Consider the following 21,093-nt stretch of genomic DNA (forward strand, 5'->3'; position numbering starts at 1 on the left):
TCCCAGATTTCTCCGTTAGTTGTTCGTGCATGAAAAAAATGTCTCGATGGCTTATTTGATGAGTGTGTTTGCCTACAAAGAGCTTGGGATGATTTTACACCGGAATTTCACTTTAAGTTGAAGATGTAACTAGGGTGTGGAGGTTTGGAGTTGTTGCTACAGTACTCCCTCCACTAGACCTGGGTGAATGATTGGGTGTCCTGCTCAGTTTCAACAGTGTTTTAGTGGAGGGCAAAAAGGAAAAGGATTATGCCAGGAAACTATTCCTTAAAAAAAAAAAGAATTATTGCTGGAATGGGATGCTGCCAAGTATTTTGAAACAATGGATATACTCAATGAGCATGGGTAGCACACGGGCATATTTGAAGTTGTGAAAATGCTAAGATAATGTCCACTTAATTTTGTTGTTTCATAGGCTTATAGGTTCCTTGATGGATGAAGGTCAACTTGCATTTGTGACAAACCTGTGTTTTTGTTGGTTTTGTGTCTTTGGTAATAATTTCCCTTCTGAGAGTGTTAAACAGGTCTGTCTCTGGTTCAAAGGAACCTTTGATGGAGCTAAGCTTTACAGTTTGATGAACCTGCACCTGAAAAGTGCTACGTTAGCTGCCAGCAGTTTGTTTGCACTACAAACATCTGATGTACAAAGTCCAATCACCAGGATTACTTATGACATTGAAGAAAATATCACATTTTAATAATTGTGAAGAATTTGAAATTAGTTTGATCATAAGGAGTGCCTTTTTATGTGATTTCTAAGCAGATTAATGGACATGTATCTTCAATGACATCAGGGAATCTGCTGTCGATCACACTGATCCCTGCAGTTTGCTAATATGTCCATAACATGGTTTGACTGCATTATGACTTATAGCAATAAATCAAAGTTAGTTTGTGAAAAACTAGTTATTTCCGAAGTGGATCAGTTCACAGTTGATATGCAGCCTTTTTATCAAGGAAAAGTTGTTTGTTACTGCTGCTCAGTCTGTTTGCACACAACGATGAAATAATCAGAATGCAGAGGAGCAAGTACTGCACAGCCTTGCCCCTCTCTCATAACCACACACAAGTGCTACAATATTCTGAGAGTCAATAAGTCTCTGAACTGTCAGAGGCCTGACAGGATTTTTACCAACAACCTCGCCGTTGATCGCAACACACTCAAAGACGACTCCCTGTCACATGCAGAATATCAACTAAGATGACACCTGATGTGTATTATCATAATCGTGTGATTACATGTGTATTTCAGATTTCCCTGTATCAAATGTGAAGCGTGTGCAATGTGTGACACTGTTAAACTCTCACACACTCTCTCCTTTCTCCCCACACTCGCACACACACATAGTAAATCCGTGGCTTTGTGTTGCTGTCTCCTTTGGTCCCTCTGGCTTTGCCTTAACGGAGTGGCTGCCCCACTGATCCCTTTACATCACAAATCTTTGGCACACTTTGCTACCAAGGTAATCATCATCATCTTCTTCTTCTTCTTCAGCACCGCCATCTTCATCTTCATCATTAAGCTGGATCAGAATCATCATCTTGCAGCCCTCCTGGTGGCATCCACCCGCACACACACGCAAACATCTCCGCTCACACACACAGGCACACATAGTGGCGGATCATCGCTGCAGCTCTTTGGCTCTCTTCTAAAATCCCCTGCACCATCAAAGGGAAAGGCCTGTCTGTCAGTCATGGGGGTGATTATGGGACTGAGTGACAGGGGACGACTGACACTAAGCGGCCGGGCTGAATGCACCTCCGTCAGGCCTGGCAGGTCTGGGTGACACCGGGGGCTGGGCCGCGTCCCTCACGTACGGGGATTAGCTTCGCCAGCTGCCATCTCAGCGCCACTCTACTCTCAATCACACTAAGTGGCGAACACACACTCCAACATAGGCAACACATGAGGTGAAGAGCATACATACAGAAGGTGGTAGGCATGCTTTACTGTATGGACACACAGGTACATGCATATTACACACATGGTCTAGTGAACATCACATATTGAAGATGTACTGCACTGGTCCATCTGTCACCCTAAAAACTACTTCAGTGTCAAACTATCTAATTTTTCTCTACCGCATAATCCCTTCTTGGTACTGAAATGGATTTCTCTCACTTTTCGTGTACATTCTCTACAATTTAAAGCATTCCCAAACTTTGGCAATAGCAGCATTTATACATGCATAAATGCATGGGATGTGAAAAATAGTATGCAAGTAGACACACAGGCAGCTCACAATCGACATGCATGTGTCAAGAGTCAAACAAACCAGATATGCATAAATACACTATGTTTTTAGGCATAAGTACGTGCCCAAACAGGACCTATTCACACACGCATTAATGTACGAGGGGGATGCGAGGAGCAGCAGTGTTGTGCCTGTACTTGTTCACTGAACAACAGTTCATGAACTTGTTCATATTTTGGGGGCGAACATGAACTGAACGTACTCTATTTCTGCCTGATGAATGTTACTGTGAACGCGTTCATTCTGGTGTCTGTGAACGATGTGTTCTTTAAGTTTCACTTTGTTCAATAGGGTGCCAGATTTCTATAGAGCCTTCCAGGCAAAACCCAGGCTAAAACACACCGTGAACAGGCCTTAATATGTAGAGGAAAAAAAACACCCAATCTGACATCACCGGCCACCAGTGTCGCACTAGCGCATACTTCATCAAAACAAAAAACACCATGGAGGCGACAAAGAAGAAAAGAGGCGTCAATCATTTGAACAAGTTTTATGACAAGTTTGGTGAGGATAGGAAAAACTTACACTTCTGTGCAAACTTTGCCCGCAATAAAAAAAAACAATAAAAATCTGCACTTCAGTCACATCAACAGGCAACCGGAAACGGCACATTGAACTTGTCTGTCTGAATGGGAGAGGAGCCAGACAAATCTGCCAGGCAAATGAAACATAAACTCTGCAGATTTGTCTGGTTTCCAGGCTAGAATTGCCAACTAGTATAATAGGCACATAGAGCTGAGAAATGGAGCTTGCTGGCTACAAAAGCAAGTCAATCTTCATAGACCACGTGTTAAAATGCCCAACTTTACAACTTATGTTAACAGCCCGGAACAAAAAAACACAGTTTGGTCTCTTTAGCTAATTTCAATATTCGTGACAACTGTGTTGGGGGTGAATTTAAATAGAAATTACCTTTTTAAATGATATTAAGGCTTACAGTTCAGCATAAATCAGGGTGAGTGACAGATGGGTACTGTGGGAGGTGGCTTGTTTCAGAAAGCAGGTTTCATTCAGCCAGCTTCAGCTCATTTGTGGATTACCCATGTATTAGGAGTCAGACTAACCCAAGCCATCCATATTTTACATGGTCTATGGTTGTAACCTTAGTGGAAACACCACAGATAAAAAAAATAAAAATAAAAACCACACAGAAAAAAGAATATGCATTACAAAAGTAATAGGAACTGATGTTGTGAATACCTGGTTCCTCTACTGTGGATAGGCTGCCATATCTTTCACACGTCTCTATTCCCCCAAAAAGTCTGGATAGTACAAAATACAAAGTCCGGGGTCAGAGTACAAGGATCGGGTTCAGACATGGTTTTGCCCTCTTTTATAATAATTAATAATTAATCACATTGTACTGGTCGATCTGAATGGGCAAATTCGGCTATTGGGACTCGAGCCTTGAATCTCACTTCAAAAGCCTTTGATCTTTTTCAAGTTTTTAAAATGATGGAGATTAGAAATTTCTTTACAAACCAACATCTTGTGATACCGTAGCAGCAATAGCGGCAGCCAATGATCGGCTGGAAAACCTGCCTTCACCAGCTGACCAGAAGTTTACGAAACCAAAATAGTTTTCATGTCACCTCCATGGGAAGCAATCCACAGTGTTTAACTGATTCACTGACCGTATTTCCCCGCCCAGTGCAGCGAGTGAAGCCTTCAGTGCAGTGACACAGACGCACTCAGACTGAGCTGATCAGTCAATATAGATAGATGATCAAAACACATATACAGCGGGAGAAAACTATAAATACGATCCAAGCGTTCTTTGTGGAGCAGTGACTGAAAGGTGACGGGCGAGGGGCAGGGCCCTTTCAGATAGGGGGCTGCGGGGGTATACTTTAGGGGATTTCCCAGTCCCCCCTCATTCCAACCTACCTCCTTAAGTGGAGATTTGCCATGTTGAACTACGTCCCGTGCATTTAAGTGCAGTACTTTCCATTGTTATATGTACGAAAAATGCATGAGAACAGCCTGTTTCATACATTATCCTTTTCAGTGACATTTGGATGCCACTCAAAGGAACACTGCTTGAGTGCTTGAGTATTGTTAATGGAGTTGATGAAGGTTTGTTTGCCTTTTCTGCCATGATTCACTTCGACAAGGGCGATGCTTTCCATACCGAGCCATCAGCAAGCCTCATTTCACCTCTCAATGAGTCAGACCATAATGAGCCAGGCTGAAACCCAGATCATCCCTTCCCTCCCTCTCCCTCACTGCGTCCTCCTATACCTGCTGCTTTTTCACTGTACACCACACTTCCCTCATTAACACCCACACACCATACACAGCCCTCTCCTCCCTTTTCCCCTCCCATCGGTAACCTCTCTAACCTGGCAGACTGCACACCTTGGGCTTATTCAGCAGAGTCAAATGCCAGTCTCTTTCTCTTCGACAGCCACTCTTCTGCTCCTGTGCACTCACATTCACACCTCGCCTACTTCTTGGAAATGGGATTGGCTGTGAATCCGACTCTGCCTTCCCCCAACAGGATAATTGAAAATAGGACTGCAAGGGCACATAAAAAAGAAGGAAAGAGAAATGCCACGTTCTTTTGCAACCCCGCCTTACTCACACACTGTTGTTATATCACCAAGACCCAACCAGCAGCTATTTTTAACTACATTATGATAATATTATTATAAGCAACATGTTTTCTGATATAAAATCTGAATAAGGAACAAACATGTTCATCCGTGATATATCTCCTTCACAAGTTAGTTTCTGGTGAGGAAAATTGCTGACTTTTGTATATATTTATTTGAGCCAACTCACGTTAACTCAATTTTACGTCCTTACTAGGGTAGCATAGCCTACAGGGAGATTCTGCCATGGCGCTGGAGTCCACACAGCTTTTAGGGCGCACTCACACTGTCCTCCCACACCGCGACCCGGGCTTTAGGGTACTTGTCCCCCCTCCCTCTCCCCCCGCGCCCCAACCCCGTTTGTACTCACACTGCCTGGGCCTTGGCCAATGCTTCTTGCTGTCCATACCTCATCACGCCGTAACACGTCACACACATTGATCGCGTGTGTGTGGCTTTGTTTACAAATCTTTCCACAGACCTCTGAGTTTTTGTGCGTCTTGTCCGACTGTTTTTTTTCATCCGACCAAATCTGCACTCCACCTCCGCATCACACCAACGTGAACCTTTCACCGCATTGTTGTTGTTGTTAAATGTCCGCGCATGGTCCGTCCTTCTACTTTCTATGTCCGAACAGGCGCACATACGCTACCGCCGTAGGGCTCGTGCTCGTACACGCCGTGTACGGCCCGCTGACGGCTGTTATGCGCAGAACGGGTGCACTCACACTGCTTAAAGGTACTAGGCTTTAACTGAAAAAACGGTTTTGTCCCGGGACAGAAAGACAGTGTGAGTCCGCCCTCAGATGAGCAGTGTGGCTGTATCATAGACTGTATAAAATATGAACATAGTCTCTGGGACGTCACCCAAAGGTTTCTGAAGAGCCATTGTGAAGCTCAGTGTGGGCGGCTCTAGCTGTCACCATCTTGGCAGGACCTGCTACGCCTGCTCCCTGCTAAAAAGCTAAAAAAAGGTGTGGATGGAGCTGAGGCAGGCCAAATACAGCCTGGAGTCTCTGCTAGGCACCCGTGATGGCACCCATCTGTCACTGAAAGCAACCAAGCCCTTAATTATGCATAACTTTAAGCCTTAAAGTGGACCTGGTATGCTTTTTCTTAGTTTCTCTCTTAAATATTTATTGTTATAAAGTCAGATGTTCATGCTAAACATGCCCAAAGGCTCAAATAATGAGGTAAACCTGGTTATGGGTAATCCTTTCATGAGCAGATCTGCTCAGAATACAGACTTCTTTCAACATCCACAAAGAACAGCTCAAACAGCTCCGAAAAAAACATGTTGCTGTTTACTATGTAAAGCTACATGCTAGCAGCAGAACTAGAAATTATTTAGTTGTGCTGTGTTGTTCATTACTCTCTAAATTGAGACCCCACGCCTGCCACAGCATTTTCGGTTGTGTAGTGTTTGGTTTATGAAGGGTCATTTGTGATCTCTAATGGTAGAAGTTGTTGCTCTATTGCACCACAGTCCCACTGTTTACTACACGTAGCTTCATGCTAGCAGCAGTAATAAAGAACAATGGGGAGGAGACCAGGAAGTGCCTGAGCAGAATGGGCTTATCAGCATTAAAAATAGACAGGAAATGCAACACAGCGTCTCAGACAGAGGATGCCGCAGCCATGAGCAGTCTGAGGAAAATCAAGTGTTTTTTGAACACTAGAGCATTCAAACAGGTTCTAGTAGAAATACAAAATACATGTATGAACCTGAAAAAGAGTATTATAGGTTCCTTTAATATAATTTAAATGGGTGCATTTCATAAAACTTCACCCTGTTATGAATATTAAAATTAGCTTTAGAAACCAAAACTGTTTTTTTTTTGTGCCAGGTTGTAAACACATTTATTTCTGCTGTAAAGTTGGATATTTTGACAGGGGGCTCTATGGGGATGTGCTATGTCTTGGAGCCAGCCTCCAGAGGCCACTTGAGAAATTGCAGTTTTGGCACCTTTGCCGCTTGGGCAACATGCATATCAGCATTACAAACGGAACACAGCAGTGGCAACTTAATTACACTGACATATTTAATCAGGCAGTCTCATTTAGGTTAAGATCTTTTTCAAGAGATACATTTGAACTCATTGTTTTTGATGTTCTCGTACACAACTTTACCTTACCAGCACTAAACAACACACGGAGACAGTTAGCAACTAGCCAGTATATGTAATGACAGCTAAAGGGACAAATATTCTCTTTCGGAGTTTGTGACCGAAGACAGAGCTTAATAGTGACTATTGGATTTAGGCCTACATTCATCAGGCGGCTTGAAACACAATTCTAAATGAATGATAATGTTGCTCTGTAGCCTATGGGCTGAATGTGTAAATAAGCAACTGCCATAGTAATTTAAAAGTTCATATATCAGTGTTGCATTTACAGCTTGTTGTGGTTTCTGTATACCCAACTGTAGCAGACTGTAAAACAGAAGTGGACATAGCCACTGTGGCATCACTCATTGGTTTGTGGACTTCCAATTTGAGTACCGAGTTTGGAGTTTGGATTTTTGGCGGTCATTATCTTGGCTTTTTGGAGCCATAAGTAACCATATTTGGACAAAGGTAGAGCTAAGTCATCCAAAATGGTTGCTACCGCTAGCTAGCTTGGCTAGCAGACTGCAAAAATGAACAGCTGACTCTTTAAAGTGTATTTCAACATTAAACAATTTTAGCTGACCAAATAGTTAAAATTAACATTAATTTACTGAAAAAATGCTTTGAGAAGGTCAAAGTTTAGGATGACAATACCTGTATGGGACAACACCGTGGTAGCGACTTCAGACAGCCATAGCCTAAAGGATACCCTGCTTTTGGTCTATTTTACTCCTAATTGGGTAATAATTTACTAAATGGACATCATGCTGTATTGAGGAAGAATTGAAACGAGTGATTAAAACCATAAATGTATAAGGAAAATGTTTACAAAGGTAATAAATCAAGTGAGAAGTAGGGTCATTTTCTCATTGATTTCTATACAATCAGATTTTTTTGTAACCCCTGGAGTCTCCCCCTGCTGGACAGTAGAGACAATGCAGGTACAAGGCACTTCCTCAATGGCTTCACTTTTCCAACCTGTAGGTTATCACTTTTGCCCAATAAATTAAATGGTCACCTGGCTCTGCCTCTTCTTGCTATCTGCTCATCAAAATGTTGACCTGGCATGTTTATTGACAAGGTTCACCTACCTTTCCGAGAAATCCGCCGTTTATGGCGATATTGTCTACAGAGACAACTAGCTTACTGTGACAGGGGCTTGGAACATGGAGAGACACAGTGTTCACCTGAAAGAAGTAGCTCGAAAGTAGGCTAAGTTAGATAACAACTGAGGAGGAGTTTTGATGCTATTTTGATATAATGGTGATTAACGCAGCAGAGTCAAACAGCTGTCAAGCAGTCAAGACAGGAGGCTCTGTTGTCTGAGATTTATGTAGCTGGTCTATTAGACTTAGGAGGTATCACTTTTTTTTTTTTTTTTAAACTGACAGATCATGCTGTTTGTTCAATGGGTTCCTGACGAGGACTATTTCTGGTTTGAGAAGAAAGACTCATTTTGTTTTGGTCATGATGTAGGCAGAATCGAGATTAACTGTTCATAATACCAGGCATAAATGCAAAGGTTCATAATCAGATGTCTTTGTCAACACAGTACCCATACATGTTACATGTAACCAGGTGTTAATGCAATAAATGAGTCCAACTGAATATGCAGATTTAGTGGAAGGAGGGGAGCTGAAATGAGCAAATATTTAAATTTTCATTGCAGACCGTTTTTGAGTTATATCAATTTTGCCTCCCATCAGGTGCCATATCATAGAGGAAGGTAATCACCCAGAAATAACCTCGTTATGGAGACAGCACAGTGGTCTGGGCACAATGAACTCAGAGCTGAAGAATTAGTGACCTGGAAAGTGGCAGGGAGAGTTAATGGCATTAGCTACATCAGACACACAGAGAGCAAGGGAAAAGAGAGAGAGAGCAGGAATCATTGCCACCATCGCAAAGGAAAGACGCATAAAAATTTTAATGAAAATAAAAGAAAGGATCCTCTGATTGCTCATTGTTCTTTTTTTCCCTCATCATGGTGCCTTTTGATATCAGGAACACAGCACTGAGTATTTTATCATCAGCATTGTTATTAGCATTGCTGTTTGAAATACAACTGCTGCTATTCTTATTGTTTTTGAGTCTAATTAGCGGGAAATGGGGGGAAAATGTAAAGTAGGCTGTTAATGAATTATTTCCTTTCATGTATTTTATAGTACATCTTTTGTTGTTTGTGGATTTGACATGCACACATACTTCACATATACACACAGTGTCTCTTTACCTGCTGACAGGCTGTTCGTGCTGTGTAAATATTCGTGTGCGAGCCCACACTACAACGCAGTGACAGGATACTAGAGGAAGCACATGTTTGTTTGCTTGTTTGTTTGCAAGTCTCTCGTACAATAACGAGGGCTTACGCGTTTCTCTTGCTAATGTGTAAAGCCTACATTTTAACATGAACAGACAAAACTGGAATAAAAACTGATACAACAATGTGGGAAACGACAGCAAATGGATTATCTGTTTATTAAAAGCTGTTGGTCCTGTGTACTTTGAAAAAAAAAAAACAGTCCCAAGTGTCTGCTGCATGTGTTATCACTCCGGAAATGCTTTTGGACCAGTCCGAGGACAATTAACAGCTGAAAATTCTGGATGTTATGAAGTAATCACCTCTTTGATATCCAACATCAATACAACTTTGGGCACTTTGATATATGAGCCTGCCTTGATAAGCTTAGTGAATGCATTAAAAATATGTTTAATTAGCATTTCAAATCAGCGGCACTCAACTAAAAAAGAATATACAATAAAGGAGAAATATGGCTGAGGAGTGTTTTTGTGTGTGTGTGTGTGTGTGTGTGTGTGAGAGAGAGAGAGAGCGAGAGAGAGAGAGGGAGAGGTGGGGGCGGGTGAACAAATTAGTCGTGGGTTTGATGAACAAAGAGACTGGCCTCAGAACAAAGCACGTGTTTTAGCCTTGTGCCTTTCACCTTCTCCATTCATTTTGAGGCCAGAGAGAATCAAAACGATCCTCCGGGCCTCCTTTTTTTGATTTCTTCATCACTCTCAAGCAAGAAAATATTCTGTCTCTAATTAATATGACCTTATGAATTTTTAATGAAGCCAGATCCCTTCTTTGAAAATGCAGTGGGGAGCCTTGAAGTACATGTGTCAGTATTTGCACTTAGCTGTGAGGAAGAAAGGGAAAGGAAATATGACTCTGGTTGAACTAGTTTGTGATGAATAACTGATGTACATTTTATCCTATTTTCTTCATTTTGATTTTCTTCACTCAGCGCACTCGTGCGTCTTCAGATCACTGGAGATGATTGACAGATCAAGACTGTTGGGTAAAATGATTGCTATTGCCTTATTTATTTATTTTTTTCAGCAATGTAATGCCATGCCAAAGAGGAAGTTAAGATTTCAAACTGTTCAAAGTGAATTTTAGATGAGGCGTAATTCAATGGAAAGTATAAAATGTCAGTCTCAATTCAAAGAGAAGGATTCTCAACACTCCGTTGGCTCGCACATGCTCACATCTGGCGCAGGCTGCGCTGAGGCATCTCTCTTTTCTGTTCCTATGCTTTCTGTAAGCAGCTACCAAAAAGCAGTTATCACTCTTTGCTTTTTTTCAATTATATACATATGTACTTAAAGTGATAAATATTGTGCATACCTAGACAACTATGTAAAACTGAATCTGTGTGGGTTCCTCCAGATTAAATGAAAAAAATATGTAGTCATTTATCTCTGCTTTTCAAAACAGTTACACATCACCGTTGAAACATAACTCAGTGTCAAGACAACGCTTCGATAAAGGCTTGGTCAGGTTTAGGCACTAAAAGACCATGGGTATGGTTTAATGGACTTTTTCTTGCCATTTGTTCATATCCAAATTTGAGCAGCATAAAGACACTCTGGGAACAACCAGTAAAACAAAACCAGCGAACCTAAACAGTCTGCAAGGTTCATATTACTGTAGGTCAGCATATCTGGGCCAAGTAACTTGGACCTAAAACGTTCCATGATTTGTAGACGAGCAAAATCATTTTGAAGTTGTTTCTGTGAGAAACTGGTAGCCAATTTAATGATCTGAGTTACTGTATATGCTGAACCTTTTTGGTCCTATTGATACAATCCTGACTGCAGCATTCTGGATCAGTTGAAATGATCTGATTGATCTCTTAGTTCATCACCATCAGTGATTCTCAACCAGTCGGTACTTGAGGGGATTCAAGGAGGTTGCTAGAAAAAAATGGGGAATGACTATCCTCATCCTAGGTTTCACTTCCTCTACCATTATCTCTCTATATAATCCTGGTCTACATCATATTGTTTTTAATAGCCAAAATCTTTTCAGATGGAGGTCCCTATAAAGCGAAATCTTGTTAAAGGGGGATCCATGACCTAATGTGTAACAATTTAGGGGTCCTTGACATGGAAAAGTTTGAGAACTACTGCTCTAGATAATCATGGCCGATATAGCTATTGATTTAATTTGACTACTGATATACTTTTTAGACAGGCTGTTGAGGAAGTCAGACACTTTAATCTTGATGGGCTCCTAAAACAATTACTTCAGTTTTGTCATTTAACTGGAGAAAACTGCTGAACATCAGCATGTTAGCATTGACATTGTGAACGTGTTAGCATTAGCTAAAAATACTACTGTGCGGTAGAGCCTCAAAGCATGGCTGTAGAGTTGTTTATGCCTGACAATATTAAATGAAGGGCGGCATGGTGGATAGCACTGTCGCCTCACAGCAAGAGGTTTCCCGGTTTGAATCCCGGCTGGGGCCCTTCTGTGTGGAGTTTGCATGTTCTCCCCGTGTCTGCGTGGGTTTTCTCCAGGTTCTCTGGCTTCCTCCCATAGTCCAAAGACATGTACGTGTTAGGTTAATTGATGACTCTAAATTGCCCGTAGGTGTGAATGTAAGTGTGAATGGCAGTTTGTCTCTATGTGCCCTGTGATAGACTGTCCGGGGTGCCATGTGATAGACTGTCCAGGGTGTGAAAGACTGTCCAGGGTGTACCCCGCCTTATGCCCGATGTCTGCTGGGATCGGCTCTGGCCCCCACGTGACCCCGGGACAAGCGGTTGAAAATGGATGGATGGAATATTAAATGATTAACTGTAGTATCACACACTTAATACTGTCATTCAACTATACCATTACAGTTATTACTTTCAATATATTTTCTAATTTCACAGTTGTTGAAAATACTAGACTTGAGATTAGGAACTATTTTGTATAGGCGAATGAAATCATGATCTTTCATAGCAGCTTTACTCTCTGTGTTTATGGAAAGAGATACAAGAATATCTGTGATCTGAGAGCTTTTACTAGAGCACTTTCTCTTTAACATTTTTCCCTCTTTACTTTTCTCGCAAGTTGACACTAATGGCCTCTTACAGCAGAAAAGTGTGTGTGTGTGTGGGGGGGGCATTGGCTTCCGAGAGTCTGTTAGGATAGTTGTCTTTCAGAAGCGAAACATTAGTAATAACTAGTAAAACTCTGCTTTTAATATGCAGCATGCTCCAGTGTAGCTGCCTTAGCTAATGAACATAGCGCTGGGGGTATCTGTCTGTCTCTCTACCAACCCTGTCAGAAAGGGGTCAGAGGTCAAATGGCTCAATGCTGCATGTGTGGGAGGTGTGAACGGGGCATCTGTCTGAACAGGGAGAGTGAACAGAGTGGAGAAGGTAAGATATCGATTTTCTGTTAGCTTCTGGGCCACTGACACATCAGAAGACAATGGACCATCATTCATAATGTTTCTGTTTGTAAATTTGTAAAGCAGGCTTCTGATCATATTTTGATTCTACCATCAGATAACATTTATCATGAAAGTAATTTAATATGTTCCTAGTGCCTAATCTGGACACCTTAGCTACTCTGCAGTATCTTTTTCGGCACTTACATACATCAAATAAGCCATCGAGACAAGAGAAATCCTGTAGAGTCGCTAACAGTCGCTAAGGGCGCACTCACACTCTCCGTCCGTACCGTGCCCCGTGCTTTCGGGTGCTTGTCCCCCCCTCCCTCTCCCCCCGCGGGCCAGGCCCGTTTGTACTCACACTGCCTGGGCCTCGCGCGAATGCTTCTTGGCTGTCTATACGTCATCACACCGTGACACGTCAGACGCATTGATTGACGTCATCGCGATGCGTCGCTTTGTTTACAAATCTTTCCATAGACCTCAGTTAACACTCCACCTCAGCATCACACCAACGTGAACCTTTCGACGCTATTGTTTTAAATGTCTGCGCATGGTCCGTCTTTTTTTTTTTTTATATGTCCGAAAAGGCGCACGTAAAATGGCGCCAGAGGCCTCGTGCTCGTACACGTGCAAACCTGCTTTACAAAAGCCCACCTCTCCCAAACGGTCCGTGGCCGGCAAGCTGGCCGCAGCTAGGCACGGTACGGTTGCACTCACACTGGTCAAACGAACTAGACTTTACCCGTGGAACCTGTTTGGGCACGGATGGACAGTGATGAACAGCCGGAACTGGCCAATGAGAGCGCCCCCACACACCCCCACACAGCCATAATCATCCCCTTGCCCTGCTCTGGCACTCTCTCTCAGAGTTTATAATTGATTTAGGGGCCAGGCGATAAAGATCGATGTCAGTCCGCCTGGGCTGTGACACCAAGAGAGTCGCAGTGGCATATGACGGAAGACACCAGCCTATTAGAGAGGCAAAATCAAATATTTGTAGCATCCGGACACACTTGTTATTTATTCATGCTAATACAAGTATATTAAAGGAGCTAAACAGGGTTAGTGCTCCATCACTCACAAGGGGAATCAGCCAAAGCATTTATCAGGACCTTGGGTACAACTCCCCTTGGCCAAGTCTCCCCTCACATATGCCACGCTAACTGACAGACTGAGGCGGATAATGGGCTCTTATTTGTATGCATACGATTGCCACTGTCATTTCTTTATGGTTGGTTTGCAAATAATGCATGATTTGGGACTTGAGTGTCAAGAGGAGACTTTTCCTGTATGTACTTGTAGCCGCAAGCATACAAGGGGGAAAAATAAGACACACAAAAACATGTACCACACATTCAGACTCACTCACATTCATGTTTGCACACTTCTATATGCACACCCCTACTGGAATTCATCTGCGTTTTTTTGTCTGTTATCCACGACACTCGCCGAGAGAGTGTCTTCATTAGGGAAACACTGATGCTGATGTGTGTGATGAATATTTGTAACTGTGAGTGTATGAACAGGAGCAGCCGCCATTTCTCAACTGTTTTACACCATTAACAGTGCCTCCCCACCCTTTGTCAGCCCATAAAACCAAGACTTCAGATATATTATGTTTTAATACCCGCTTATAAAGGAAAACATAAAAATGCAAAATGTAATATCCAGGAGCTGTCACTTTGATAAACAAAGCTGAATATTGATCTGTCTCTAAATTGGAGCGCGGGGGGGGAAAAACAATAATGTTAGATTCCCAGTAACATGAAATTACATGCTGAAACAGAGTGCGTTCTGCTTTGGCCTGTCACCATCCAGCTGCACAGCAGTTTCTCAAACAGAGTAAACCAGAGTCCCAAACAGCCAAAAGGAAAGTGCAGAGCGACTTATGCTGGAGCACATACAGTAGTTTTTCACACAACACATCCATGATGATAGACTGAGATGTGTCGTATACTGCTGATAAAATGAGACGGATGTGCTTGTTGAATCACCCAGCTCATTACATTATAATTTCTGATCAATCGTAACATACAGCCCTGCCGGGTAATTTCTAGATAATCCCAGGTTTGCATTGCGTGTGTGAAAGGGGTTTAAGTGAGGTCTGACACTGATGTTGGCCATTAAGGGTTTGCAGTTGGCATTCCAGTTCACCCGAAAGGTGTCGGATAGGGTTCAGATTAGAGCCAGTCAAGTTCTTCCTCACAGAAATCGGATGATGAACCCACAATTAAATAATTTAATCTCCATTCAAGTTAGCTGGAGCGCTAAAACGGAAACTAGCCAGCCCGACTGGCAGAAGTCTCTAGTACACTTGCTCTGAGGGCACCATAATTCGTAGTAGTGTGAATCATCCAGGTATTTTTAGCCGTGGAAATTTAACTTTTTCGGCCTCATGCACCACTGATCAGCTTTCATGGGAATGAACAGGGCTCCACCTTGAACTCAATATCCAGTTTTCCTTATACATCCATGGCTCAGACCGCCGCACAACTGCCCACTGTTCCAGCCCATGGACACATGCGCTATTGTTTTTTGAGGATCCATCCAACAACAACCTAAACTGAGTTGAAGTAAAACGATTGAGCTCGCCACTCACCATAGCTGAGACTAGCGTGTGCAGGGCCTGGTTGGAGTAACGAGATATGCATCTAAGCTGCAAACTGTTTGCTTACAGGGTAAAATTCAAAGAGGTCAGTAAGACAAAATTAAATTAAATTGCAGTCTGGTTGTCAATTTTCACATTAAATTGAAGGGATTATAAATAATAAGTAGAAAGTAGTAAAATGTTATTTTCTTAAATCAAGTAGGCTAAAGTAAGGGCTGCATTTCAACATAAAACACACCAGAGAGCTTTTAAAAACAGTAAATCTTAAAATAAAGTTAATCAGTTTTACAAAAATGAAATAAGTGTAGCTTCAGTTTCCCTTTAACTTCTTTTTAGTTAACTCCATTTCACATCTGAACAGTCTCAACCAAATTTACAAAAAAACAAAAACATATCCTAACAACTGGACTGCTTTAACACCTTCTTTTCTCTCCCTCTTGAACCCCACTCCCCCACTTTATCTTGTGAGAGAAGAGAGCTTTAGCTAACCCACCATGCTTAATTATTCTTCTCCTATCTCACTTCTCCGACTTTCTAACTTCTAAACTTCACATTTCTGAGGAGTTTCTGGTTTTAAGTTAAGTTTCAAAAGTGAATCAGTTAAACTGAAATTGTCTCCAGCAGCGTGGTGTCTGTGTTAGCTCCCAGTGGGCAGTGAGCTACTGGTCCTACAGCCACAGACAGACGTAGCTGATAAATAACAGGTCACACTCATTGACTGTAATGCACCGATACAAATGGCTAATAGCATTACATGAGGGGATTCAACAGTACCATACATGCTAGAAAAGCTGTGTCGGTTAAAAAAGTAAAAGTCAAAAAATCCAAATATAATAATTATCAGTAATTTCTCCGTTTTTGGACCTGGTCTGGATTGGAGAGCTTCTGGGTCCAGACCCAGGCCACGGTCCGCCTGCTGGTGACCCCTGCCCTAAGCCAAACTAATCTGTAACAGTAGGCTACATAATGACTTTTCTGTTGGTTCTTACAGCCAACAAAAGAACAATTTCAACAGAAGGTATATCATGGGTGGAGATGGTAGGATGTCATGGAGAGGGAAATCAGACTGGTTTCTTGGAACACACATTTCCTGGATTGATGGAGTAAGTAAAAAGGGAGAGGATAGTCTTTTCTCATATCTTCTGCATTTCGAATAATATGTGATCTTAAAGACAAAAATGATCCATGCAAAATTGAGTTTACAACTCTTTTCTTTCACAATTCCTTCATTCATAACCTTTCCATATCTTCAATCATAATGTGAAGCCTTTCCATGAAATACCTTTGCATCAAGCATGCAATGATGATAAGCATGCATCAGTATGTCCAAGCAGCAGGTTTTATCAATAGTGCTGACAGTTTGGTCTTGTATGTCGATCCATCTGCCAGCACATCTGAGCTTTGCTCAGAACTTAACCTCCATGTATTTTGGTCTGACACCAGTTTTTGAAACGTCTTGTTCTGCCAGACCGTCTGATGGCTGTCTGAGTCGATTTGTCAGAAACATCCAAGGTGAAGCGATAACAAACTGCATGCTAACTCCCATGCTCCCCTCTGCATGAAAAAAAATCTCCCTCTCTCTAACAAGGCGTACAGCCCCATACCTAGAGAGTTAGCGCTTCATGTCTTCGACAAATGGACTTACACCTCTCCCTCCATCTCCCGCTCTAGCAGAGCTCAGGGAAGGCAGGCACACGTCTACTTCCCTCCGTCTCTCTCTATATTAAATCGACCAATCAGGGGGTGTCAGTCATGCATCCCAGCTCGCAGCTGACAAGTTGGCAGTTGTGATGCAAGAGCGGTTCATTCATTCTGATGACACTCTGCCAATATCTGTATGGTGGAAGCCGCACGTCTCTGCTTTTTTTTGCTCTAAGTCAGTGGAAACAGATTCACAGGCAGACAGGGAGGGAGAGAGAGGAGCATCGAACCGAGCAGAATTAAAAGCTTTGACTGAAAGTTTTCAGATCCAGGGTGTCTGACTTGCCAGTTTGAAGTGTGACTGATAACGCAGGAGGAAAGGAAACAGCTTGTCTTCCTGCCAGCAAAGTTCAATCTGTAACGTCTATGGATAGCAAAGTGTAATAGCGTGCTTGTGTGTTTAGGCTTGTTCTAGAAACTTGGGGGCATATTGATGTAGCCAGGAGGGTGCTGAGCCAGAGCAAGGGTTGCTCACTGGGCTTGAACTGTTACCGGAGGGGGCCCTTTGGGGCTTCTGAGCATCACCGATAATCACAAACACAACCACCATGACATCAACTCAAAACCTTTTGAATTCAAGGATAAACAGCCACACTTAACTCTCCTCAGCTTGTTCTGAACCCTTTCATTGTCATATTTATTGACACTTCAAATGAGTAACTGTCATGAAAATCACATCAAAGATCTTCTCAATGCTGGATTCACCTGAATCAAAACATCATGGCTGCATAGGGCTTCTTATCCAGAATAACTAAAATAAAAACAGCACCTTCTGTACAGTATGGAAACATCACAAATAACAACCTCCTGCCCACCTCTGTGAAGCAGAAAGTAAACTCTTCACATTTAAAAGCCAATGTCAACACTAGTGAGTCCTTGGAGTTTTATCTGTGAAGTTGTGCAGTCAAAAAAGCCAACCAACACCTATTCGAAAACGTATGCGTCTAAATGACGATAATTGTGTTTTTCAGCGCAGTATGTTTTTAGAATCCAAGATGAGTTCAGATTCTTTGCCTCTAATGAGAGACCTGTCCCAAGTGGGTCAGAGCATTCTGGGTAAAACAGCTAATTAAGTGGCAATTAACCAGTGCTGTCTCCCAGAAAACTAAACATAGTCAGGGCAATTTAGTTGGAACGTGCCCAAATGGCTGCTTGTTAGTCCAACCACCGCAGAATTAGCTGGAGAAATACAACCCAACACAGAGATTCTTTTATTTTTCCTGAAATGAGATTAGAAAATTACAAAACAACATTGATGTCTGACGACTTTACCCCTCTAAAATGATAAATGATTATGAATCAGGTAAAACGAGGATATGGAAGAAAGAGAGAGTAGGAAATACAGGGATTGGACGCAGAGAAAGCAATGCATGAGATGCATGTTTTGTCTGAAGTTGGATACATATGGGCCTTAATACTGGGTGACAGAGTGTGTGATGTTTTCCTATCTTTCATTATCAGGCAGCCAGCCCGGCTGCCAGGCATTACCTGTTGATGACCGAGTGGACCACCGACCTGATGGACAGATGGATGGGATCGTTGATGAATGTCTGGCAGGTGCTTTGTCAGTCTGGAAGGCAATCTAAAACCCAGGGAGAGGGGAGAAACCACTTAGACTCCAGGGACACCTCTAACGTCTCTTACACAGCTCAAAATCGCACCTGCCCCCACCACTCCCAAAACCAATCAAATTACAGCGTCACAGTTTGGTATTAATGAGGCTGTTTTACAATGCTTTTATCACCTATAATGGCATGCTCGCGTATCAGCTGGGTCTAATGCAGAAAAATGCCCATAGAGGAGGTCAATCTCCTCTCTCATACACAATGACTGATAGATCCAATACCTCTAGAATCAGATAAAACTTTGACAAATGGCCCCCGCGCCGGCCTGAGCAGTGCTGGCGTGGACGGCAGAGAGCTGGGGAGATGCTGTGTCCATGGCCAGTCCTGTCCCTCTATCCCATCAGACCAGCACTCGCTTTGATCAATGGGGCCACAGTTCAGACACACACACGTACTGAGACAGGTCCTAGACCCGTCATCACATGATTAAAAGGCCTAAAGGATATTGCTTTCCCACCATTCGCCCTACCAAAAAGAAAGCAAAAAAACTTCATAAAACTAAGCCAACAGCATCTTTCCTATGCTACTTTCCCCCCTTCTCCGCTGTTCCTCTTCTTCTTCTCACTCAATGCAAATTTGAATTGATTGGAAAGAGAAGACGCTAAGCAATATGAGATAGATTTCACCTTCCCCTTACTCTTGGCCTCTCCTACTGAGCAAAGGGAAAATAATCCCTCTGCTTGTTATTGTTGTTCTGCATCTACCTTCAGCCACAGGACACCCGCCGTCCTAACCTTGCATTAATCACCACGCGGCTGATAAATCGACCAGCCGATTAGCATGATAGATAGCCCAAAATGTAAATACTACCACACATTGCTAATTGGGCCCCTCTACCTGGAGACATATCTGTAGTTGGTCTTTGAACACGGAGGACAACTTTGGCCTGGTGGGTACATCTCTCGATCATTAAAGAGATGTAAAGTTTACATCTGGTTGCGAATCTCTCTCCTTGTACGATTTCTCTTTCGATTTTTCCTCCAGCTCTCTGTCCCCTGTGTATGCTGATTTATACATTTAGTTTGTGTCGAAAGATGCCACCTGTATGCTCTCTGTTATAACTGATGGTATAAAAGGTAGTTAAGGGGCTAACATGCTATTGATCAGCCAAGGAAATCAATTGACGGCACATATACACAAAATCACAGGGAGCATATGAGTGCACATTCAACCACTGAAGTCGCAATACACGTTTTACTCGACAGGAGCTTATGCATGTTTGTGTGTGTGTTTGTTAAATGGCAAAAAAAGGGGATCAAGTGTCTCTATTTTCATTTCCTCTCACCCAAGGTTGCTCTGCCAAAGAAAACAACATTTCATAAACTCTCTGAGTTCAGCAGCGGAAAACTCCCTGTCTGTTTTGACGGTAGACAAGTTATAAAGTTGCGGTTCCATATAAAAGTATAGAAGGTTAAGTCCCAGCTATGACCCTCTGAAGTAGCGGGAAATTCAATGAGATATTCTTTTGTGAAAAGAAAATACCATAATTGAAATAGTCTGACAGCCAAAATACATGGGGAACGGACGTGCAGCATATGTAGATTGGGCACAGCAGAGTTTTTTTACCTGTAGTCTCTACCTGTTTAATACAGTTGGTTCCGCAGGGTTTGGAATTGTTGCTGCCTTACATTGCTCTCTGGTACAATAAGGTATGCATCTTAGCATGTATTAGTATCTTATTATTATTATTATTATTATTATTATTATTATTATTATTATTATTAGGTTGTACATGGTTTTTACATGTTTTTTTACAAAGTTTTGTGTTGTTTTTTACAACACAGGCAGAGGGAGAAAAACATCATTAATTTAGATTTGGATATCATGTTTTTGGCAACCTTGGTTATGTTAAAAGTGTCTAATATTTGCTCTCTCTTTACTGTTTTGCCTGCCATGTATTTTTTCGAGTGTCACAACCCCCACGAAATGACTCATTTTACTATCAGAATTTGATCACTTTGGCCCGATAAAATTTGGAATGTCCAGAAGAGCCGTATTATAATTTAATTTCATCCCCATGCAAGATAGTGGGGCGCTTAACTGGAAGTAGCCTCCTTGGTTGGCAGAAGTCTCTAATGTGTCTGACATATGGGCCCCACAATGTGTAAGCAATGCCAATCATCCAGGTACTTTTATACATGGCAGCTCTCCTGATACATCCATGCCTGGCACACGTAGGTACCTATTGCATATGTTGTCAGTAATGCTATCACTGATAATCAGTCATTCTATGGTGTCTATCATACAGTAAGTAGGGATGCACTGATCCGATATTAAGATCGGATATCTGTCCCGATACTGACAAATTAGCTGAATCGGGTATCAGATTATTAACCAGATACATGGACCAATCCATTATATTCGTTTGGGACGCTTGCTACGCCATGTGCTAGCAGCGCCTGTGCAGTGGTTGGTTGATGCACAACCAACACCAGCAACAACATGGAGCGAGCAAAGACTCACCTGTATGGAGGTATGTCACCTAGTTCAGCTGCTTTTATTTTGATTTCCTGTTTGCACTAAATATT

Source organism: Echiichthys vipera, assembly GCF_963691815.1.
Source record: "Echiichthys vipera genome assembly, chromosome: 1".
NCBI classification, from domain to species: domain Eukaryota; kingdom Metazoa; phylum Chordata; class Actinopteri; order Perciformes; family Trachinidae; genus Echiichthys; species Echiichthys vipera.